The 21,900-nt window shown below is 42.5% G+C and overlaps 1 protein-coding gene across 5 annotated transcripts in view; it reads left to right on the top strand.

Annotated features, from left to right (window-relative positions):
• yrk (Yes-related kinase) overlaps positions 1–21,900 on the top strand; it is a 169,639-nt gene that overhangs the window by 71,310 nt on the left and 76,429 nt on the right. For 3 of the 5 annotated variants that reach the window (XM_039739756.1, XM_039739760.1, XM_039739757.1), the window contains exon 2: positions 11,410–11,470. The exons of 1 other annotated variant lie outside the window; for it this stretch is intronic. The gene's annotated coding sequence lies outside the window, so the exon portion shown is untranslated. Of the gene's footprint in view, positions 1–11,409; positions 11,475–21,900 lie in introns of all 5 variants that reach the window. One more of the 5 variants, XM_039739758.1, reaches the window with a different exon arrangement.

Raw genomic sequence — 21,900 nt, forward strand, 5'->3', positions numbered from 1 at the left:
CAAGGGATCTGTGGAGGTGAGAGCCAAGACAAATACATATTCCATAAAAGTGAGGTAAAAATCTGGCAGAAATCTTCTGTTTATTGTCCCCGGTGCAAACCATTAAGCACGATGTCTCCTTGCACCCAAGGAGGTGCGTAATTCACAGTTAGTTGCTTCGAGGTTTGGGCCCCTGTTGCAGTCTGTGGCCATGGCAGGGCACCCCACCGAGTCTTCAACTCCCGCTGCCAGGCTTGCACCCCTGCAGTCCATGGCTCCACCCACAGGATGCCTCACTGAGCCTTCCAATAACCCTGCAACTCCCTCTGTCTTTCTCCTGGTCATACACAGAGTCCCTCCAACCCAGCAGTGCATCAATCACTCCAACTTCCACTGAAGTGGCTTCCTTCAGACCCCAAGTGTCAGCCACATACCCTGCTGCCTTCTCTTTCATTCACATGCACCGGATCAACCCACCTCCTGTCTTCTCTCTGCTTCCTTTAACCTTCTTTCTTCTGATATATGTTTTCTTTCATTTTTCATTCCTTCTATCTGTCCCATGCAGGCTCCTTTATCCTATGCTGCCTAATTGGGTATGGGTGCGAGAAGCTGCACCCTCTGCAGCATCATTGAGGTGCCTGACTGAGCCACCTACCTTCAAATGTGTATGCGACACAGTCAGCCAGTTCCCCAGTTAAGTGAGGAGTGAAATGCACTCATGCATAACCACACTGGATTAGAGCCTGCACCTTCTCAGGATGTGATGATTTATTTAAAATTGGCCACTAATTGCTGAGCCACGGACCCGCTATACCACAATGTGATGTACATGATGCTACATGATAGATAGATAGATAGATAGATAGATAGATAGATAGATAGATAGATAGATAGATAGATAGATAGCATCTGGAAAGTATTCACAGCGCATCACTTTTTCTACATTTTGTTATGTTAAAGCCTAAATTTCAAAATGGATTAAAAAAAATTTTTCCTCAGAATTCTACACACAACACCCCATAATGACAACGTGAAAAAAGTTTACTTGAGGTTTTTGAAAATTTATTAAAGATAAAAAAACTGAGAAATCACATGTACATAAGTATTCACAGCCTTTTCTCAATACTTTGTCGATGCACCTTTGGCAGCAATTACAGCCTCAAGTCTTTTTGAATATGATGCCACAAGCTTGGCACACCTATCCTTGGCCAGTTTCGCCCATTCCTCTTTGCAGCACCTCTCAAGCTCCATCAGGTTGAATGGGAAGCACCGGTGCACAGCCAGTTTAAGATCTCTCCAGAGACGTTCAATCAGATTCAAGTCTGGGCTCTGGCTGGGCCACACAAGTACATTCACAGAGTTGTCCTGAAGTCATTCCTTTGATATCTTGGCTGTGTGCTTAGGGTCATTGTCCTGCTGAAAGATGACCCGTCGCCCCAGTCTGAGGTCAAGAGCGCTCTGGAGCAGGTTTTCATCCAGGATGTCTCTGTACATTGCTGCAGTCATCTTTCCCTTTATCCTGACTAGTCTCCCAGTTCCTGCCGCATTAAAACATCCCCACAGCATGATGCTGCCACCACCATGCTTCACTGTAGGGATGGTATTGGCCTGGTGATGAATGGTGCCTGGTTTCCTCCAAACGTGACGCCTGGCACTCACACCAAAAAGTTCAATCTTTGTCTCATCAGACCAGAGAATTTTATTTTCTCATGGTCTGAGAGTCCTTAAGGTGCCTTTTGGCAGACTCCAGGCGGGCTGCCATGTGTCTTTTACTAAGGAGTGGCTTCCGTCTGGCCACTCTACCATACAGGCCTGATTGGTAGATTGCTGCAGAGATGGTTGGTCTTCTGGAAGGTTCTCCTCTCTCCACAGAGGACCTCTGGAGCTCTAATAGAGTGACCATCAGGTTCTTGGTCACTTCCCTGACTAAGGCCCTTCTCCCCCGATCGCTCAGTTTAGATGGCCAGCCAGCTCTAGGAAGAGTCCTGGTGGTTTCGAACTTCTTCCACTTGCAGATGATGGAGGCCACTGTGATCCTTCAAACCAGCAGAAATGTTTCTGTAACCTTCCCCAGATTTGTGCCTCAAGACAATCCTGTCTCGGAGGTCTACAGACAATTCCTTTGATTTCATGCTTGGTTTGTGCTCTGACATGAACTGTCAACTGTGGGACCTTATATAGACAGGTGTGTGCCTTTCCAAATCATATCCAATCAACTGAATTTACCACAGGTGGACTCCAATTAAGTTGCAGAAACATCTCAAGGATGATCAGGAGAAACAGGATGGACCTGAGCTCAATTTGGAGCTTCATGGCAAAGGCTGTGAATACTTATGTACATGTGCTTTCTCAATTTTTTTATTTTTAATTAATTTGTAAAAATCTCAAGTAAACTTTTTTCACGCTGTCATTATGGGGTGTAGTGTGTAGAATTATAAGGAAAAAAATGAATTTAATCCATTTAGGAATAAGGCTGTAACATAACAAAATGTGGAAAAAATGATGTGCTGCGAATACTTTCTGGATGTATTGTAGGTAGGTAGGTAGAGATAGATAGAGATTGAGAGATAGATAGATCTCATCCTGTTAATCCATATGTCTTCTCAGTTCATCATCACTGACCAGGACTCATCAGTGTTCATTCTGTTTTAACATGCCATGTGTTTTATCTCATTTCTTTAAAGTGTTCTCTCATTTGCTTTTACCCATTTCTGACAGACACATAAGGAATATACAGAGTGCATACAGATTGTGCCCATGCCAATCTGGGAGTCTGGAGTCATTAAAAAAATCCCTGAGATTTTGCCATTTACTGTATATGTTCTTAAAACAGGCAGCACAGGGTCAAGGACAAGTCAGTTAACAACTCTGCATTCAATGCAATCTACCATAAAGCAAATCATGCTCACTTATTGATAGTTATTTATGGCAGGTGAACATACTGTTAGTTCTTAATGCTAAGTGTGCTGTTTTATACTGTATAGCATTTCAGGGGATGCTGTCTGAGGAGGCTGCAAATGCTCCCATGTCTGTGTTATTTTTCCTTGCACCTCCCCAAGACATTTTGGTAAAGTTAGTTGGCCTTGTGTGCGTGAGTGTATTCTACTATAAACTGTTGTCCCATCTAGAAGTGGTTCTTAGCCAGCACCAAAGTATGACTGGGTTAAGCCCTCTTTCCACATGTAATAAGCAGATTCAGTAAACAGATTTTGATGCACATCTTTATTTCACTTGAGGTTGTCTCGCCTCTTGAAGGCTGCAGGCAGGGATCAGGCTAGATACCACTTTTGTTGCATGTTATTTTTATTTTCTTCCTTGTGGAAGGTTACAATTTCACCCTCTCCAAGGCTGGTTCCTGTAGTAAGGGGGATTACAGAATGCAGAAAGTGAAGTAACAAATCCTATAAACTTGCATTTTTCCTAAGTTTTTACTTGTAAGGAAGTGGATAAAATCCAGCAGTAACAGGGACTACTGTAGAGGGTACTGCGTGGAAATTGTAGGGGGAGACATGCTGCTTGGATTAAATAGGCTGAAATCAAACAAATCATCAGGACCAGATAACATTTATCCTTGAGTTCTGCAGGTGGTTAATGAGTACCCATATAAACCCTTGATGCATATTTTTCAAAAGTCACTGCATACTGGGGAAATTCCTACAGACTGGAAAATTTCAAATATTGTATGAAAAGGGTAATTGGGCAGATCCAAGTAACTATAGGCCAGTAAGCTTAATGTGCACCACAGGTAAATTAATGAAAGGGATTAATAAAGAGATGATTCAGCAGCATATAACAGGAAAAGAGGTTTTAGGGAACTGTCAGCATGGATTCAAATGAGGGAGGCTGTGTTTTACTAATATGCCTGAAGTCGGTGAGGAAGCAACAAAAGGATATGCTCATAGTGATGCATGTGAAAACATTTGATAAGGTATATGAGAGGTTGGGCATCAAGCTAAAAGAAATGGGAGTTCATGGTGTAGTATGTAGATAGGCACAAAATTAGCTAAGACACAGAAAGCAGAGGGTGATGGTGCGAGGAACTGTACATGAAATTGGGTGATGTTAAGAGTGGTGTTCCTGAGTGGTCAGTGCTAGGGTCACTGCTGTTTTTAATAAACTGTATATACAGTAAATGATCTGGATAGCAATATCAACAACAAGCTGGTTAAGTATGCAAATGATACCAAGCTAGGTGGATTGGCAGATAATCTAGAAGGCGTTGAATCATTACAGAGAGACCTGGACAGAATACAGGGTTGGATAGGTTTGTGGAAGATGAAATTTAATGTAAGTAAATGTAAAGTATTACACATAAAAAGTAAAAATGTTAGATTTCGAAAGCACAACAAGATGTCTGAAACCTGAAAGTACACCTAATTAGAAGGACTTACTATAAGAATTGAAGCGGACCTGTCACTATCAACTTCCAGACTGTGTTCAGAAGCCATTAAGAAGACAAACATAATGTTAGGTTATATGGCAGCTTGATGTGTGGAGTACAAGTCCAAGGAGGTTCTGCTCGAGCTTATACTGTAACACACTGGTGATGCCGCTCCTGGAGCTTTGTGTGCAGTTTTGATCTCCAGGCTACAAAACAGACATAGCAGTGCAGAGAACAGACACTATACCAGGACTGAAGATTTTATGTTATGAGGAAAGATTAAAGGAGCTGAACATTTTCAATTTTAAGAAGTGACATGATTCAAAAGTTTAAAATTATAAAAGGAATTAGTACAGTGGATTCAGGCTGTTACTTTAAAATTAGTTCAAAAATAACATGGGGACAATCTGAAACTTTTTAGGGGAAATTTTGCACAAACATGAGGGTGTCTCTTCAAATAGAGAACTATAGACACATTTGATGTATTACCAAGTAGAGTGGTAAACAGTAGGACTTCAAGGAACCTTCAAAGCTAGACTTCATGGTATTTTGGAGGAATTAGGTGAATAGGATTTGCACGATTTATTTCGCTGAATGATCTGTTCTCATCAATGTTCTAATGCTGTGTTTAGGAGGTACCTTATAAAATCTTTCTCACTCCTTTTCAATCACCTAGTCAATCATTTTTGTTGGATCCATAGCCTCCCAGGAGTCACTTCAGCCCAGATAGCACAACAGTGATTCATGAGCTGTGCTGCCATTTTAGACCAATTTAAAGCTAGCAGTCAAGTTAACAGCACTCATTTGTATCAACCACAATCCCTGGAGGAAGCTCATGTAAGTATGGCGGGTACATGAACTTCCCCAGGCAGGGCATCCTAGGCAGCAACTAAATATGTATCCAGGCATTGCACAGCACTTCCCTCCACTTCTGTTAGTCCATCTTTATTTAATACTAGCCAACCCGCGGCGTAGCATACGCTGCATAATCAGGCTGCTTTTTAAATGATTTTTAAGCACAGAGGAAAAAATAAACATTTGAAAAATCCGTAATTTAATAAACCACCAAGAAAAGTAACATTGCAACAATGCATGCTATGAACCAACATACAATTGTCCGTGACTGAAAGCCGGAGGAGCGACGTCGCGCTTTCTCCTTCCAAAGCGAAGGACGGGGTTGAACGGCACTCGTTCAGTACGCACTGCCCGCTTATGTGCCCGCCCCCAACTCCCTACCTGAGTCGCTTTCGTCTGTGTACAGTCCACACGCACCTGTGAGTCACGTTGACTGTTAATTTTCCAAACACCGCCTCAGTCAGTTTCCACGTTGATTTTTCAGTGTTCTTTGTGGTTCCGGCTGCTTTTTTATATATAATCCACCAAGTTACACGGGGTTTACAAAGGGTAGGGACGTAATCATTTTGAGCGTATGATCCGCACGTATTGGGAATTTCTCGTTCGTGGAGAACAATTGCAAGCCACGGTCTCCATCACGAATGGGGCTCAACGGCTTACCCACGGCGGGTAGACACACGTTGATCCATTTAGTGTAGCGCGCGTGCAGTACCGGACATACAAGTGCATCACAGACCTGTTAATGCTCAATCTCATGTGGCTGAAAGCCACTTGTCCCTCTAAGAATTTGGACGCCGACCGCTGTTGGCTCGTGTAACTATTTAGCAGGCGGGAGTCTCGTTCGTTTTCGGAAATAACCAGCCAAATCGCTCCACCAACTAAGAAGTCCCATGCACCACCACCCACAGAATCGAGAAAGAGCTATCAATCTGTCAATCCTGTCCGTGTCCGGGCCGGGTGAGGTTTCCTGTGTTAAGTCAAATGAAGCGAAAGGCTTCACACCTGGTGGTGCCCTTCCGTCAATTCCTTTAAGTTTCAGCTTTTTAACCATACTCCCCCCTGAACCCAAAGACTTTGGTTACCCGGTTGGCTGCCCTGTTGCGGGGCCTGCATTGGTGAAGCAGGTGAGACGGTAATGAAACAGAGGCACAGGGCTTATTGCTTTTTAAAGACTGCTTCCTCAACTCGTCACTCGAGTCGTTGTCGTCTTTGTACAGTTCAGATGCGCCTGTGACTCACGTAGACTTTTCATTGCTCTGTGCGGTATTGGCTGCCTTTCTATATATAATCCACCAAGACACCGACCACGGTAGTAGCCAGGTGGGAGGGGGGTGTGTACAAAGTGCAGGAGCATCTATGAAGACACATGTTTGTCGCGGATGCGAATTGCTGTATGTAGCGTGTAAAACAGTTTGCTATGGTGCACAAGGTCGTGTGTCGTAACCGAAAACTCGTTTTTTAAAGACTGCTTACTTCATTGTGTTCTAACCTCAGTTGTAAAGGAATGTTTTAAGGATCCCACGGGATACCCCTCGCAAACCGTTTTACACGCTGCATATGGCGATTCACCTCCGCGAGAAACATGCCTCAATGAACAGTCAGCGTGGGTCAGAGCTGCATGTTGCCTCTACGACAGACGAATTATAAATGACGGCATTTTTTCTGTGTCGTCGCGTCTGAGTTGGTGGGCGTGGCTCTGCGAGTTGTCTTCGTATCCAATGGTCTTGGAGCTGGTGGGCGTGGCTCCTTCCTGCGTGCGCCATAGGTGTCTCACTTGTCGGCGGCTTAGTGAATCCACGCCCCTTCCGGCGTGCTTTCCATGGTCGTCTTGCCTTAGTGAATTATATATATAGATTGTGCCTTTCATTAATGCATTATTTCAGAGCTGTTTGCATCAGAGACTCAAAACCAGTCAAGTCAATGTGACTGATAGATAGATAGATATGAAAGGCACTATATAATAGATAGATAGATAGATATGAAAGGCACTATATAATAGATAGATAGATAGATACACAGACTATGGTCTCAACACACAAAACTCACCTGAAAGACTGAAAAGGAATAAAACTTAAAAGAAAAAATACTTCTAAGCTGGCAATCACAGTCATACTGTGGCATTGTACAGACGTATTGCTCTAGATCTGAAGGAGTCCAAGTATTGTTTTATGATAAACTTCTGCTAAATGATTTGTTGGCCAAAAGTACTCAGTGTTTATGTGTCATGGATAACATGTGAATCTATGTTTATAATGCAACTCAGATTTGTTTAAGTTCTGTCTTTCACTACTGCCTTCAGGGGGTGCAGAGTGTGCCCCATAACAGAGTCTGCCCTTTTTATTAGATTGTTGATTCGGTGGGCCTCTCTTAAAGTGATGTAGAAAATTGCACTGGCCACATATTCACTTCCTGATTAGTGACGAGGCAAAGAAGCTCTTTAGTGCTGCAAAGCGGCAAAGTCATTCTTAAAGTGGTTTAGATAGATAGATAGATAGATAGATAGATAGATAGAAAAGGTACTGTATTACAGATAGATAGATAGATACTTGTCCACAGGTGTAAGTGGATTCTGAAATGGCACCTTATATAAAAGAAAATAAACACCCTCATGGCATGGGGGTGCAGAGGTTAGTGGGCCAGTCCCACAGCTTCAGGATACTGGAAACCAAATCTCATGGCCAGCCCTTTTCTGCATGGAAATTGGATAATCTCTCTTTGATCAGTCGTGTCTTTCTTCATGGACTCTGGTCTTCCTTCATTTTGGTTTAATTGGTCATTCTAAATTTAATTCTATGTGAGTGTGCCCTTCAATTGACTGGAGTTAATTCCTGCTTTGAACCCAATTCTGACCTGATAGGTTTAGCCCTCCCATGACACTGTGATATTTTTCTCTGGTTTGATATGTTACAAACAACTGCTGAATTATGTTAGGTATTGCCAAATTTCTACCTCGTGTGTGCCTTTTATCTATCTATCTACAGTTGTGCTTGAAAGTTTGTGAACCCTTTAGAATTTTCTATATTTCTGCATAAATATGACCTAAAACATCATCAGATTTTCACTCAAGTCCTAAAAGTAGATAAAGAGAAACCAGCTAAACAAATGAGACAAAAATATTATACTTGGTCATTTATTTATTGAGGAAAATGGTCAAATATTACATATTTGTGAGTCGCCAAAGTATGTGAACCTCTAGGATAATCAGTTAGTTTGAAGGTGAAATTCGAGTCCGGTGTTTTCAATCAATGGGATGACAATCAGGTGTGAGTGGGCACCCCTTGTTATTTAAAGAACAAGGATCTATCAAAGTCTGCTCTTCACAACACATGTTTGTTAAAGTGTATCATGGGACAAACAAAGGAGATTTCCGAGGACTTCAGAAAAAGAGTTGTTGATGCTCATCAGGCTGGAAAAGGTTGCAAAACCATCTCTAAAGAGTTTGGACTCCACCAATCTACAGTCAGACAGATTGTGTACAAATGGAGGAGATTCAAGACCATTGTTACCCTCCCCAGGAGTGGTCGACCAACAAAGATCATTCCAAGAGCAAGGTGTGTAATAGTCGGCGAGGTCACAAAGGACCCCAGGGTAACTTCTAAGCAACTGAAGGCCTCTCTCACATTGGCTAATGTTCATGTTCATGAGTCCACCATCAGGAGAACACTGAACAACACTGGTGTGCATGGCAGGGTTGCAAGGAGAAAGCCACTGCTCTCCAAAAACATTGCTGCTCGTCTGCAGTTTGCTAAAGATCACGTGGACAAACCAGAAGGCTATTGGAAGAATGTTTTGTGGACGGATGAGACCAAAATAGAACTTTTTGGTTTAAATGAAAAGCGTCATGTTTGGAGAAAGGAAAACACTGCATTCCAGCATAAGAACCTTATCCCATCTGTGAAACATGGTGGTGGTAGTATCATGGTTTGGGCCTGTTTTGCTGCATCTGGGCCAGGACGGCTTGCTTTCATTGATGGAACAACGAATTCTGAATTATATCAGAGAATTCTAAAGGAAAATGTCAGGACATCTGTCCATGAACTGAATCTCAAGAGAAGGTGGGTCAGGAAGCAAGACAACGACCCTAAGCACACAAGTCGTTCTACCAAAGAATGGTTAAAGAAGAATAAAGTTAATGTTTTGGAATGGCCAAGTCAAAGTGCTGACCTTAATCCAATCGAAAAATGTTGTGGAAGGACCTGAAGTGAGCAGTTAATGTGAGAGGAAACCCACCAACATCCCAGAGTTGAAGCTGTTCTGTAAGGAGGAATGGGCTAAAATTCCTCCAAGCCGGTGTGAAGGAATGATCAAAAGTTACGGGAAACGTTTAGTTGCAGTTATCGCTGCAAAGGGGGGATCACACCAGATTCTGAAAGCAAAGGTTCACATACTTTTGCCACTCACAAATATGTAATATTTGATCATTTTCCTTAATAAATAAATGACCAAGTATAATATTTTTGTCTCATTTGTTTAACTGGTTTCTTTTTATCTACTTTTAGGACTTGAAAATCTGATGATGTTTTAGGTCATATTTATGCAGAAACATAGAAAATTCTAAAGTGTTCACAAACTTTCAAGCACAACTCTATCTATCTGTCTATCTATCTATCTAGACTTCTATAAGGTGGGTTTTTTTGTTCATTTTCATCCTACCCACTGAGAGTTTTTTCAGCAGACAGATCTCAACAGCAGCCTTCTTGCTCGACGAGAGTGCTATGTTTTCGTTTTCCTGCCAAGAGCTTTCATTTGTTGCCGACTCCACTGGGGCCTTTTGTTCCCATTAATAGTAATGACTTTGTTGTCCTTGCCGGACGATGGAAAGTGTTTGATCAACAGACAAGCAGGAAAACAAACATCTTGGAGTGGGAGTTGAATTTCCTGGTGCACCCTCAATGAGATGATAGGAAAACAAGGAAGGGGTAAACAGCCTTGTCCAAAAGCATTGCACTCAGCAGAGTAAGCCAAGTTGCATTTTGGGTGCAACTCTGCTAATCACTAAACAGGCTAACTGGAATAGTTAGTCCCTTGGGCTTCCTAGCATTGCCTTTGCTTTAAATGCTGAGTTCTAGTGAGAGGATATTCAGCCTTGGAAAGCACTTGACAGAATGTTTTATCAGTTCAGGTAGAAGCAACTGACTGAAGTGAGCTCAGGTGAATGTGTGCCCGGATGGCGCCAGCAGCAGTATGCAGTATGAGCGGACTAAGCTGATATGAGAAACCGATGTGTCCCAGCTAGTGTCCACAGTGTGAGTGACCTCAGTGTTGTACCCTGTGTGTCCTCACCCATCTATAGTTGGATTGTCTCAACTTGATGTTTTGCTCCTTAGGGCAGCAATCCTAGTGATTCTACATGACTAGTTAGAGAGGTGCTTTATAGGTAAGCAGACAAGAGAAGAGTGTCAAACTAATTACAGAACATATTTTATAAAAGCTATGTCTCATTGTGATGTACTTCATCTCAGCCACTTGTCCTCCCTGAGATGGTAGCCGTAGCAGGACTTGAGATCTTTAGAATGCAAAGCAGGCCTTTCATCCAGCAGCTGTGAGTGAGGAGAACTCCAGTAAGTCAACTGGATAAGCTGATGCATACTGACTGGCAGTCAAGCTCTCTGTGTGAGGATATGCAATGAAAGGGTCGAGGCCCTGAGCAATTCCTCACTGATGACACCTTAATATCTGTCCTTCTTTGACCCAGAACACAAAGTTTTCTAAATGATTTAGATTTCAGATGTGTGTTTAATATTGCTGGAGAGTCAGCTTGGGTGTATATTTAGACACTGTTCCCATTTTATTTATAGGCTGAATTTGTACCTTTTTTTTCCTACAGTGCTCTGTATAACAAGCTGACACTCCAGGTGGGACCGGTTTAGTAGCATGGCACACATTTCCATTAAATGGATGTTTATCCAGATAGGAAGCTGATGAAGAGACTGTTCCATTGCCCATATCTGCCTGAACCCTCAGTCCAAAAATGCTTTGTTTCCTCTTCCCCCACCGGCATTGTGCAGGCAGGGTTTTTTTGTTCCCTTTCATGCCGATTAGCACACTAAATTTCTTAACTTGGGTTGGACGTCTTTTGCAAGCTTCAGTGTGGTGATTTCCGTGTTAAAAAAGGAAGCTGCAACGCTCCGTGGTATGGGGGTGGGAAGTCAGCTTTAGCAAACTATCTTAGACCAATTCCCTTTGCTTTGCAGGAGTCAACAAAGGTCGGAATGGTGTGGAGCAGATGATCTGAAAGGCTGACCGCTACTCCTGGTAAGTAAGTGCCTGCTCTCACCCGCTGTTTTGACATCTTATTAGTGGAAGTCAGGATGTTCTATCATTTCTGTCTCAGACGTAGATAGATTGTGGGTGTCTGGATTTGTTGATTCGTTTGTCTGTGATGTGGTCTGGTGGTTACTGTGAGACTGTGGGATTTAGATTCTATTGGGCATTCACTCTGTACTGGCCTTGGCACGTCACTAAAGGTGACTTTGTCCTTGCTCAATGAATATTTATGAGAACTCCCAACACAGTTTTGCTTTGCATTTGAATGGATTTGGGGTGATGTTCACATTGAAGGACGCAATATAAACTTCAGACTGATGATCTGGGATTGGCTCAGGGATCCCTACATCTTTTAGTAGGAAAACAAGTTCAAAAATGGAAGGTGCTGTTATGAAGAGCCACAGGGTAAAAGGTAGAAGGTGGTTGTTCATCACGTGGAATGCCTCATATGCACACCAACGCCAGTTAACTAAATCTGCATCCTATTGAAATGTGGGAGACAATTAGAATATGTGGAAAAAAATCCACACACATAGATAGTTAGGAGTTGCTTTAGCTGAGAGGCAACAATTGTAACCATTGTGTCACCATGCTGCCTACTGTTGAATTAGTGGGTCTTTTTTAATCAGGTTTTTGGTTCTTTTTAAAGGCAGGCAGTATGGTGTAGTCAGTATTTAATATGTAAACCCCAAGGCTTCTGGTTCAATTCCCACTGTGTGATCTGAAGCAAGACACTTGACCTCACCGTGCTGCATTTGCACATTTGTAAGAAAAATGTTTGCTAAGGTGTTTAGCACTGATAGGCTCCTGTTTGCTCAAAACAAGTGTAGAACAACATAATCAGCCAATGTGGTGACCAGTTGTCCAAAGGGTGTAGAGCTTTGAGCTTTCCAATGAACTGCACTTCTAAGTGGACTAAATGCAAACAGTGCTGAGACCAAAGGGCACACATTGGTGAGTATGAGGCACAAGTAGAAGCATAAAAGATTAAGACCCACAAATGGAGGTGCTCTTCAATTCAGCTTCATTGGACTTGTGGCACAGAACAGCCCTGGAGGGTCTCATTCCTGTGAATGGTGGTTTTTAAGGATGCCCAGCTGGTCCAAAAAAATACAAGATTGCAGAAGCAGAGGAAGAGCTCAGCACTGGCAAGTTAAAAACAGAAAGGTGTGTTTGTGATTTGCAAGAAAGCCAAGGCATGTCATGATGGACCACTAGGGGCCACTAATCATATAAATGGAGAGGACACTGGCAGTACAGGGGCTTCACCAGAGGTAGAGATAGAGGCAAAATTTGAGGAATGCAGCATTATTCTAACACTTTGTCAAATAATGGCTGGCACTCTCCATGGAGAATGAGGGAATTGTTTTCCTACAGGATATGGGAATAAATCAAGGTGTATGAGAAAATAGTCCATGTGGACACAGGCAGACGTTCACACAAAACCTTGGAGCCGACAAGCAGTACCTCTAACCACTATGGCACCATGCCGAATGTCTATATGAAATCAATCGTTATTTTACATAGTGCTTTTTAGATACTTGGGGGTTTCCAAAAAAATAAAGACCAAAGCACTCGATCGGTGTTGTGACCTTGAGGACTCTACTTCTTGAGAAATAGCTGTTGAGAAATGGCTGCAGAGCTATAAGCAGTGATGACTGGCAGCCATTTCTCAAGAAAGAGATGAGTCCTCAGGTCACATCACAAGTCAAGCGGGTGGAAGTAGAAGTCAATTAAGCATATTTTTGAAAACAGTAAAGCTGAGGTTCTGTTCAGTTTGGCTCGGATCTACTTATTGTACAGTATAGCGCCAAATGATCTTATCTGTAGGTATGAATGAGCAGGTGTGTAAGTGTTTATGGCAATGAACTTTAAATCATAAGGATGCTGGTTCAGTCCCTACCTGTCATCCACTGTGTGACCCTGACAAGTCATTTAACCTTCCTGGACTCGTGTATATCTACCATATGCTTGGTGTTTGAAAAGGCTCTGTAATGTTTGTTAGTCTTTATTGTGAGAGAAAAGGAAAAGGATCAACAGAACAAGTGAGGAGGCCAAACTTTGTCATTTCAGAGCTCTCCTACAAGTCAGTGTTGATGAATGGGGGAACACTAGGGGGGCAGTGAACACTGTAATTGCATTCACCACACAGGCACAAGCGAGACAGAGGCACAGCAGATTACGAGGAGGCCTGCGTTATTACCCCATTGAACAACATAGCAGCAAAATAACTGAGATGCATTTGGAAAGGTAGTTTGAGGAGAAAATCTACACAGACAGTGACACTGAAATCAGGTCCTATAGCTGTGAGGCTAACCACTGTGCCATCATGGCTACACATTCATTTCTTCAACCTACTTATTCAGTTTATGGTCACATGGCTGGAGCCTGTTTATGTGGTACTTGGTGCAAGGTGGGATTCAGCCTTAGACAGGACACCAGTTCATTTCAGGCTACAGTTAGGGAAAGTCAGGGGGCAAATGCCCAACTGTTCTGCATAGTTGGGTGTTTAAACGGTTAATTGCATTGTGTTTTATCACTTGGTGATTTTCATTAGGAATTATCCTGCAGTTGGTCCGATTGTTTGACAGAAGGTTCGAGGTCAAGTAGTTTTACTTACTAATCATGGTAACGTTGATTAGCACATGCAAGTAAGAATTTCACAGTACATGTGACAATAAGGACGCTATAAGTTTATTGTTTTGTCTTGACGTGTATTGTTTCTTGAGTTCTTTTTATGGTGCTCACTGTGAAAGATGGTATTAAATCAAAAATAAATTGAATAATTAGTAGGTTGGTTGCTTTTCTAATCATTTCTGAGTGTAGTTATACAAAAGTTGCAATTCGTCCAGCTCTGTGTAGATTATTAGCCCAATGACACAGCAATGGCATGCCATCTGCCAAGCCAGTACAGCAGGCACCAAGTACGCAGAGTGGTGAGATTTTTGAGTGGATTAAACCACATCAGGGTGCTTGTTTTACTAAGCATATCCAAGTGGGAACATCTCGAATGCAGAGGCAGTGTGCAGTTTTCCCAGCCCAACAAAAGGTAAGACCAGCTGCCAAACTGTGGCACACCTGAGTGTATAAATGGCACACTTGATTCAAGGGCATTTTAAGTTAATCCAGACTCTCATTCTACCATCTATTTGACATCTTCTTGACTGGGAAGATTCCTGTTTCTCCGTTTCCGATCTCAGTTTGTGGGTTAACAAAGTCAGTAAATGAGAGGCCAGCATTTCATTTTAGTAGACCTACTGGTTTTCTGGTCATTGTAACATTTTTATTTAGGGACTGTGGTGTCTTACACACCGGCTTGCTTCTCATGTGTAGACACAGGTACACATGGTGTAAAATCCCACCTAACGTGATGCCATGTGTATCTGCTTGGCAATGTGGCACAGCAATTTCACTTCACTTTCACTTTTTACCTAATAAAGTTACCCCAAATAAGGAGGATATTGCACCTACTCCAGACACATCCATCACCTTAGAATACCATCCATCCATTTTCTGCACTGGTCCAACATAATGCTTGGTTACAGGGTGCAACAGCCAGTACCAGGGGCACTGAGTGCAAAGCAGGAGCAATCCCTGGATTATATGCCAGTCCATTGCAGGAGTCATTTGGATAAAGAAACTGGAGTGCACCAACCTAAATGACTGACACCACTACAATGAAAACATGTGTGGAACCCAGGTCCAATAAGCTGGGAGGAAGCCATGTTAGCCACTATGTCACTACACAGTCCACCTGCAAGGTGATGGAAATGGCCACTGGGATCCAAGTCTCATTGAGCATAGAGTGATGTGGTGTTACTTTATACATGTAAATGGGGAGTAGTGCAGTAGTGGAGCAATTAATGAGATCCAAAGATCAGATGAGTTCAGAATAGAGCCAGGACACTTTCTGTGTGGTGTTTCATTGCTTGGGCTTCAACAAATTAAGAAAACAGCAGAATGCGTACATAAAACTCGTAATAAATTTACTGACCTCCAAACTTAAAAAACACCAATAACTTCCCATTTCTTTATAACTTGAGCATATCTTCTTCTATAATTATAATTTCACAATTTCTTGGTGTCAGTCAAATATACAAATGTCCATTAGAGCCATTATGTGCTCGAGATTCCTCCTATGGTCCTATGGGATGAGCAGTTTGGATGGATTAGGGGTGATAGATTGGCCCTTGTGCTTGTGTGTTCACCCTGTAATGGACCGGTGCCCTGTCCAGGTGCTGTTCCTGCCTGGTGCCTGATTTCTGCTAGGATAGGCTCCAGTTGCCCCACGACCCTGTCCTGGATAGCGGTTTAAGAAGATAATGGATGAATGGATGATTTTTAGATTAGTAGTTTGGCTGCAATGGAAGATATGACACATTTCTGGTTTCAGCTCTCTGCTTCTTTAATGTTTCCTCTCCTGGCCATTCCTGTAAATTTGGTAGCCTTTCCTGTGCAAGGCCACCATTTTTTTTACTGATTTTATTTGTCTGTGAGGGCAACATGGGAAACAAAGCCGGAAACAATCTAGGGAATGCCAGTCCACCAACGGGCATACTGATTGACACACTGTAGGCTACTTAACAAAGGGGTCTTCTGTTACCACCAGTGTTTGTTTGATGTGCATCCAATCTGTTTCAGCAGCTGAGCACTGGGAGTAACATTCAGCATAATATTTGAAATGATGCAAAACACTAAAGGCAATCAGGGGACCTCCAAATACCACCCCCCAGTTCCTCAATGTAATATACATACAACAATGCAATTGTTGAAGGAAAAAAAAATTGTGCAAAATTTACACCACATTGTAAGGAGGACCAAAAAGCCTGCAATTATTTGTTTCTACATTAAGCACTGGGCTTATACAGTATATGTTGTACATTTTATTGTTGCTTTTGAATATTATCTTTAATGTATTCTTTATTTTATGCAATTTGTGTTAATATTGTTTTATATAAATATTACTTAGGATCTGCGGTGGGCTGGCGCCCTACCCGGGGTTTGTTTCCTGCCTTGCACCCTGTGTTGGCTGGGATTGTCTCCAGCAGACCCCCGCGACCCTGTAGTTAGGATATAGCAGGTTGGATAATGGATGGATGGATTACTTAGGATTGCTGAGATAGGCTTCAGCTGCCCAGCCACCCTGCCCTGGAGTGTCAGAATCATGTCTTATATGTTGATGCAGTTTGGGATAATTTCTTCCTTAGGGCCAGACATTCTAAACTTTTAGAAAACAGGTACATCATTTAGCATTAAATTAAAGTATAACGTTAGCATTTAATGCTCATCATTATCATCGCCATTTTCCATTTACACTGAACGGTCAACTTCACCCATCAGATTTAAAAAGTTACTTTCTTGAGGCAGTTTTTTTTTTCTTTTTTAATACCACAGTTATCATCCGGGGGCCCTTAATTTCCTTGAGCTTCCTTCCATATCCTAGGCACATGGATTTCAGGTTGGCTGTCCTAGTGTAAATGAGTGTGGGTGTGCCTCAGCGTCCCATCAAAGGTTTTGGTTTCTGCCAAGTGTGTGATCTTGCCAGGATAGACTTAAGCATGTGTAAAAATGAAGGGATGGTGGGCCGAAATGCTTTCATGTTGTTGTTTTATTTGGCACCCCGGTGCTCTCAAAGTCCTATCACATGGGTGTGTTTGACGTACAGGAATAATAAGGGGTCTTAAACAATAATTCATCATTAATCAGGGCAGCAATAGGAGTTAGGATGTGGGGTGAGAACTGTAGGGGGTGCTAACATCATCTGGGCCAGCGCTGAAATGTTTTACTTCTTCTTCTCTTTTACCTCCAAACATGCACATCAGATCAAACTGCTCTACAGCTAGCTAAATGAGCACTGGGTCTTTCTCTTTCGTTATTCTTTCGAATTACCAGAAGATTTTCTCTTTTTAGTCTTTAATGGGCCTGGATAAATTCAGTTGGATGGTTTGGCCAGATTTACGTTGAGCCTAAGCTGCATTTCCAGGAGATTTAGCTTTCTCTATTAACTCACAGCTGCTATTGAGGGGTCCGGAAATGGCAGCATGAGATGCTAGCAGATGGGCAAGTTGGCCCTGACATTTCTGCTGAATGTGAAGAGATGAAAGCAGTGTAATTATCTATAGAGTGGCAAATGCACGTTGGCATCCTGATGAGCCACGCATACATGCTGGGAGTGCCCATGGGCTTTGAGCAGACCAGGCCCGACTGGATCTTAAAAGGCTGCTTGAAACTGTCTTGGAGGGCCTGAGTCAGCATGAGGAGCGGACACTTCAGGATGGCAAAAATTCTCCCTCAGCATGCCTCCTGTTTTCAAAGGCTGTCTTAATAGGTGTTCATGTCTAAGAGAGTGGTAAAGCACTGCCATGGCCCATCTCTTGGTAGGACACTTCAGTATTTGGGAGTTAGCACAATCTTAATGTGTTGTCTGTTGTCAACAGTTAAACACTGAAATAGATGAACCTGAAATCTGAAATAAAGACATCATTGTATAACATAAAGCAATGTTTCTCACCTAATTTCTAAATTTCTAAATGACTAATGCACAGCTTTACAGATTATTCTGCCTTGTGTCAAGTTGTGGAGTCAATGGAGGCTTTGATCAGGGCTCTTCAGAGACTGAGCGATGAATCTGAGTGTCTGGGCTTGCGAGTGCCCTGGATAAAAGCCAAGATCCAGGTCTTTAATGACCTCTTGGGCACAGTCATCAGCAGTGTGTCTGTCTGTGGAGAGAGTGTCGACCTTGTCGAGAGGTTTACTTAACTTGGCAGTGACGTTCATGTCTCTGGTGACTCTTCCTATGAAGTCAGTAGATGGATTGGGAGAGCATGTGGGAGTATGGGATCACTAGAAAGGGGTGTGGGCACCCGATATCTTTGCAAAAGAATGAAGGTGATTCCTGTTTTGCTATATGGTTGCAAGATATGGATGCTTTCCAGTGACCTGAGACAAAGACTGAACTCCTTCGGTACTGTGTCTCTTTGGAGAATCCTTGGTTTGACTTTGTGTCGAATGAGCGGTTGCTCAAGGAGTCCCTGATGAGGCACATTACCTGCATTGTGAGGGAGCGTTAGACAGGGCACTGCGACCATGTGAAGCGATTCCTTAAGGTTGATCTGGCTCATGGGATACTCATTGCTGAAGACCCGAGCAGCTGGACCAGGCCAGGAGGATGCCCATGTAATACCTGGCTGTGGCAGATAGATGGACATTTCCAGAGGGTGGGATTGGCATGTCTGCCTGGGAGGTTGCTAGCCGGGATCCCGAGCTGTTTTGTCATGGGGTGGTTGTGGCAACGCGCTGTACCAATGCAAGATTTCCAACCCTGACCTAACTTGAATCATTTTGTGCGCCTGCATTTATGTTGTAATTATAAGTAGTATAAGTATAAGTATATAGCAGGTGGAAGACCTTCAACATATGGCCTAGAACTAACAATCTTATAATGAAAGTTTTGTTCTAATGCCTCATTATGAAAGGTGCCGTATCAGAAAAAAATTCAGAGCTTGATATATTAACCTAATTTTTACTGTGAAAGGTGCTATGCAAAATAACCAGTGAAGCTTTGGGACAGAGTCCAGTAGCCTGAAGACTGAGATGGAAGGGCCTGAGCGTTTGTAAAAGTAGTCACTAGCGAAGATGCTATATGAAGTAACACTAGAGTGTCTACTGTGAAAGTCCTTCCCTCTACCAATTATTGAACCCATTCTGCCCAGGTCAGGATCTACCTCAGTGGCACTGGGCACAAGGCAAGAATAAGGCTTGGAGGGATAACCACCCAATCGACATGGTACACTCATCCACAAGGAGCCAATTTAGGATCACTATTTAGCCTAACTTTGGTAAGGCAGCTGGATCACCTGGGGAAGACCCACAGACAAAGAGAGAACAAGTAAACTTCATTCACAGTTGCACAATGACTGAGCAGGGTTCAAAGCCAGGGCTCTGGAGCTGTGAGCTACTACAAGATTCACTATAGAAAGAAGTGACTATAGAAAATAAAGACTGATGTTTTGAGACAAAGATCTGTAGGAATGAGATCAAACAGCCTGAAGTTTTTCATTGTCAACTATTAAAAGGTGCTCTTTAAGTAAAGACTTAATTGAGATGCCATTATTTAATATTCAAGACTGTGAATCTAGCATCTTGTTTTTGTCATTGTGAAGTCTGCATGGTCTCTTTCTGTCTGTGTTGGTACTCCATGATAGATAGATAGATAGATAGATAGATAGATAGATAGATAGATAGATAGATAGATAGATAGATAGATAGATAGATAGATCTGCAGTGGGCTGACGCCTTACCTGGGGTTTGTTTCCTGTCTTGCGCCCTGTGTTGGCTGGGATTGGCTCCAGCAGACCCCCGTGACCCTGCAGTTAGGATATACTTGAATACTTTATTAATCCCAAGGGGAAATTCACAATAATCATATCATTATTCTCCCAGCAAAACCAGTTCCACATTGGCTGTGTGTGTGAGCGAGCGAGTGGATTGGCACCCTGACGAGGGTTGTTTCTCACATTGCCCCCAATGTGGAACCCTATGAGCCTGAACTGGTTTAAGTGGCATTACAGTCTCCATTCTTGACACTCCCTTTAAAGGTTGAGATATAACATGAAGGTATTCAAATGTATTGCCCTATTGACGTCAAACGGCTAGATGCTTTGAAACAGTGCTCACTATGAGAGTCACTACATAGGATACTGAATGATGCTTTGCTGGGAAAGTCACTATATTAAATCAGTGCTGTAGCTGAACGTGTCAAAGCTTTGAGGCTACAGTTCAGTATGATTGAAATCAAAGAACAGTTTTTAAATTGTTCCAATTATGCAAAGATGTTCTATAACATAAAGGTGGAGGCACTATATTATATAAAGTGTGTGGCTGACATTTCAACAGTGCTCCTTTATAAACCTCAGCATATAAAATTATGTTTTCACTATGAAAGTCACAATTTATATTAAAGACTGCGATTGAGGGTCTTAAAGCTTTGGCACAACACTCACCTTGAATGTGAAAGTGTAAAATAAAGACTGAAGTGGAAGACCTTCAAGTGTAAAAATAGGACCCAGTATGACTGAAATCAAAGAGTTTCCAGTTGATGTTAGCTATGAAAAGGTGCACTGTATAAAATAAAGATGGTCGTTGTGCTCAATATCAGACATTTAACCATGATGTTCTAATCCGCTTATCCAGTTCAGGGTGTACAGTATATGCCAGCTGTGCAGTGCCAGTTAGGACTGAATTCATCCCCTGACTGTGTGGTGTGCAGTATAAAGACTAAGAATGGCACTGGTTTCTGTGGCACATGGACATGTGAAGTTTTGGTTTTTATGCAGCAAGTAGGTCATGCAGGCATATCTGTTTGCCCCAGGGAGGTTTCAATGGAGTCTTTCTGATTTCCTAAGTGTTTCACTGTAGGTGTCTGGAGAGGCAGGATTTAGCAGTGGATATTCCCTTAGTGTTTACATTGACCTGGGCATGGGTTGTAAATAGCTTGTTTCTTGACACTTCTGGAAGACATTTTGATGATTGGTTTTAAGTGAGCTACCATGCTTAATCTTTTTGTGTCCTGCCAGTGTGCCACAGCTTGTTCTTTCCATTCTCATCCCTAGTTTTTCCTCTCTGATCCTTATTGCAAATCTTGCCAGTGCCTAAAATAACAAAAGCAGCCAAAAAAAACCAATAAATAAGCACAACAAAAGAAAACCTCCATCCTGCTGTTCCCAAGGAGGAAACATACTGTGTGCACATGAAATAGGGTGGCCATTGGCAGTCAGAGGAAATGGAGTGACCTCACTGCCCCAGGGTCTTAGACTCTCGGTGAGTCAACAGCTGGGCTGAGATTACAAATCTAAAACCTGGCCAGCAGAAAAAAATAGACTTAGTGGTTGAGAGCGACAGCCAAAATCCAAGGCTTGAGAGCCCACAGGCAGACTGGTGCTAAAACATTGCATGCTGACGCGTTAAGCTCCTGCTTCCATCCTGATTCAGAAATCACAAAGATGTGTGAGTGTGTGCACATTTTGTGGAAAAGCCATTAAGTCAGCAAAGACACCTTTCAAACAATAGGCTTAAAACAATCCTATAAAATACTTTCAGCTACTGATTTCCAAAAATAGAGAAGGAGAAAATTAAAGCAGAGGCTGTCCATGTGTGTGCCATATTGGTGACCCAAAGAGCAGAAAAGCAGAATGGCAGATGAGTAACCAATGGCCACTCCATGCCATCCTCTGCTGTGCAACTAGCTGTTGTCTCCTTCACTTCTTCTTCTTCTTCTTCTTTCGGCTGCTCCCGTTAGGGGTCACCACAGCTGATCATCACATTTTTGTCTGCATATTGATTTGGCAAAATTTTACACCGGATGCCCTTCCTGATGTAACCCTCCTCATTTATCTGGGCTTGGGACTGGCACGAAGAAA

The sequence above is a fragment of the Polypterus senegalus genome, chromosome 17, assembly GCF_016835505.1.
Source record: "Polypterus senegalus isolate Bchr_013 chromosome 17, ASM1683550v1, whole genome shotgun sequence".
Lineage (NCBI taxonomy): Eukaryota > Metazoa > Chordata > Cladistia > Polypteriformes > Polypteridae > Polypterus > Polypterus senegalus.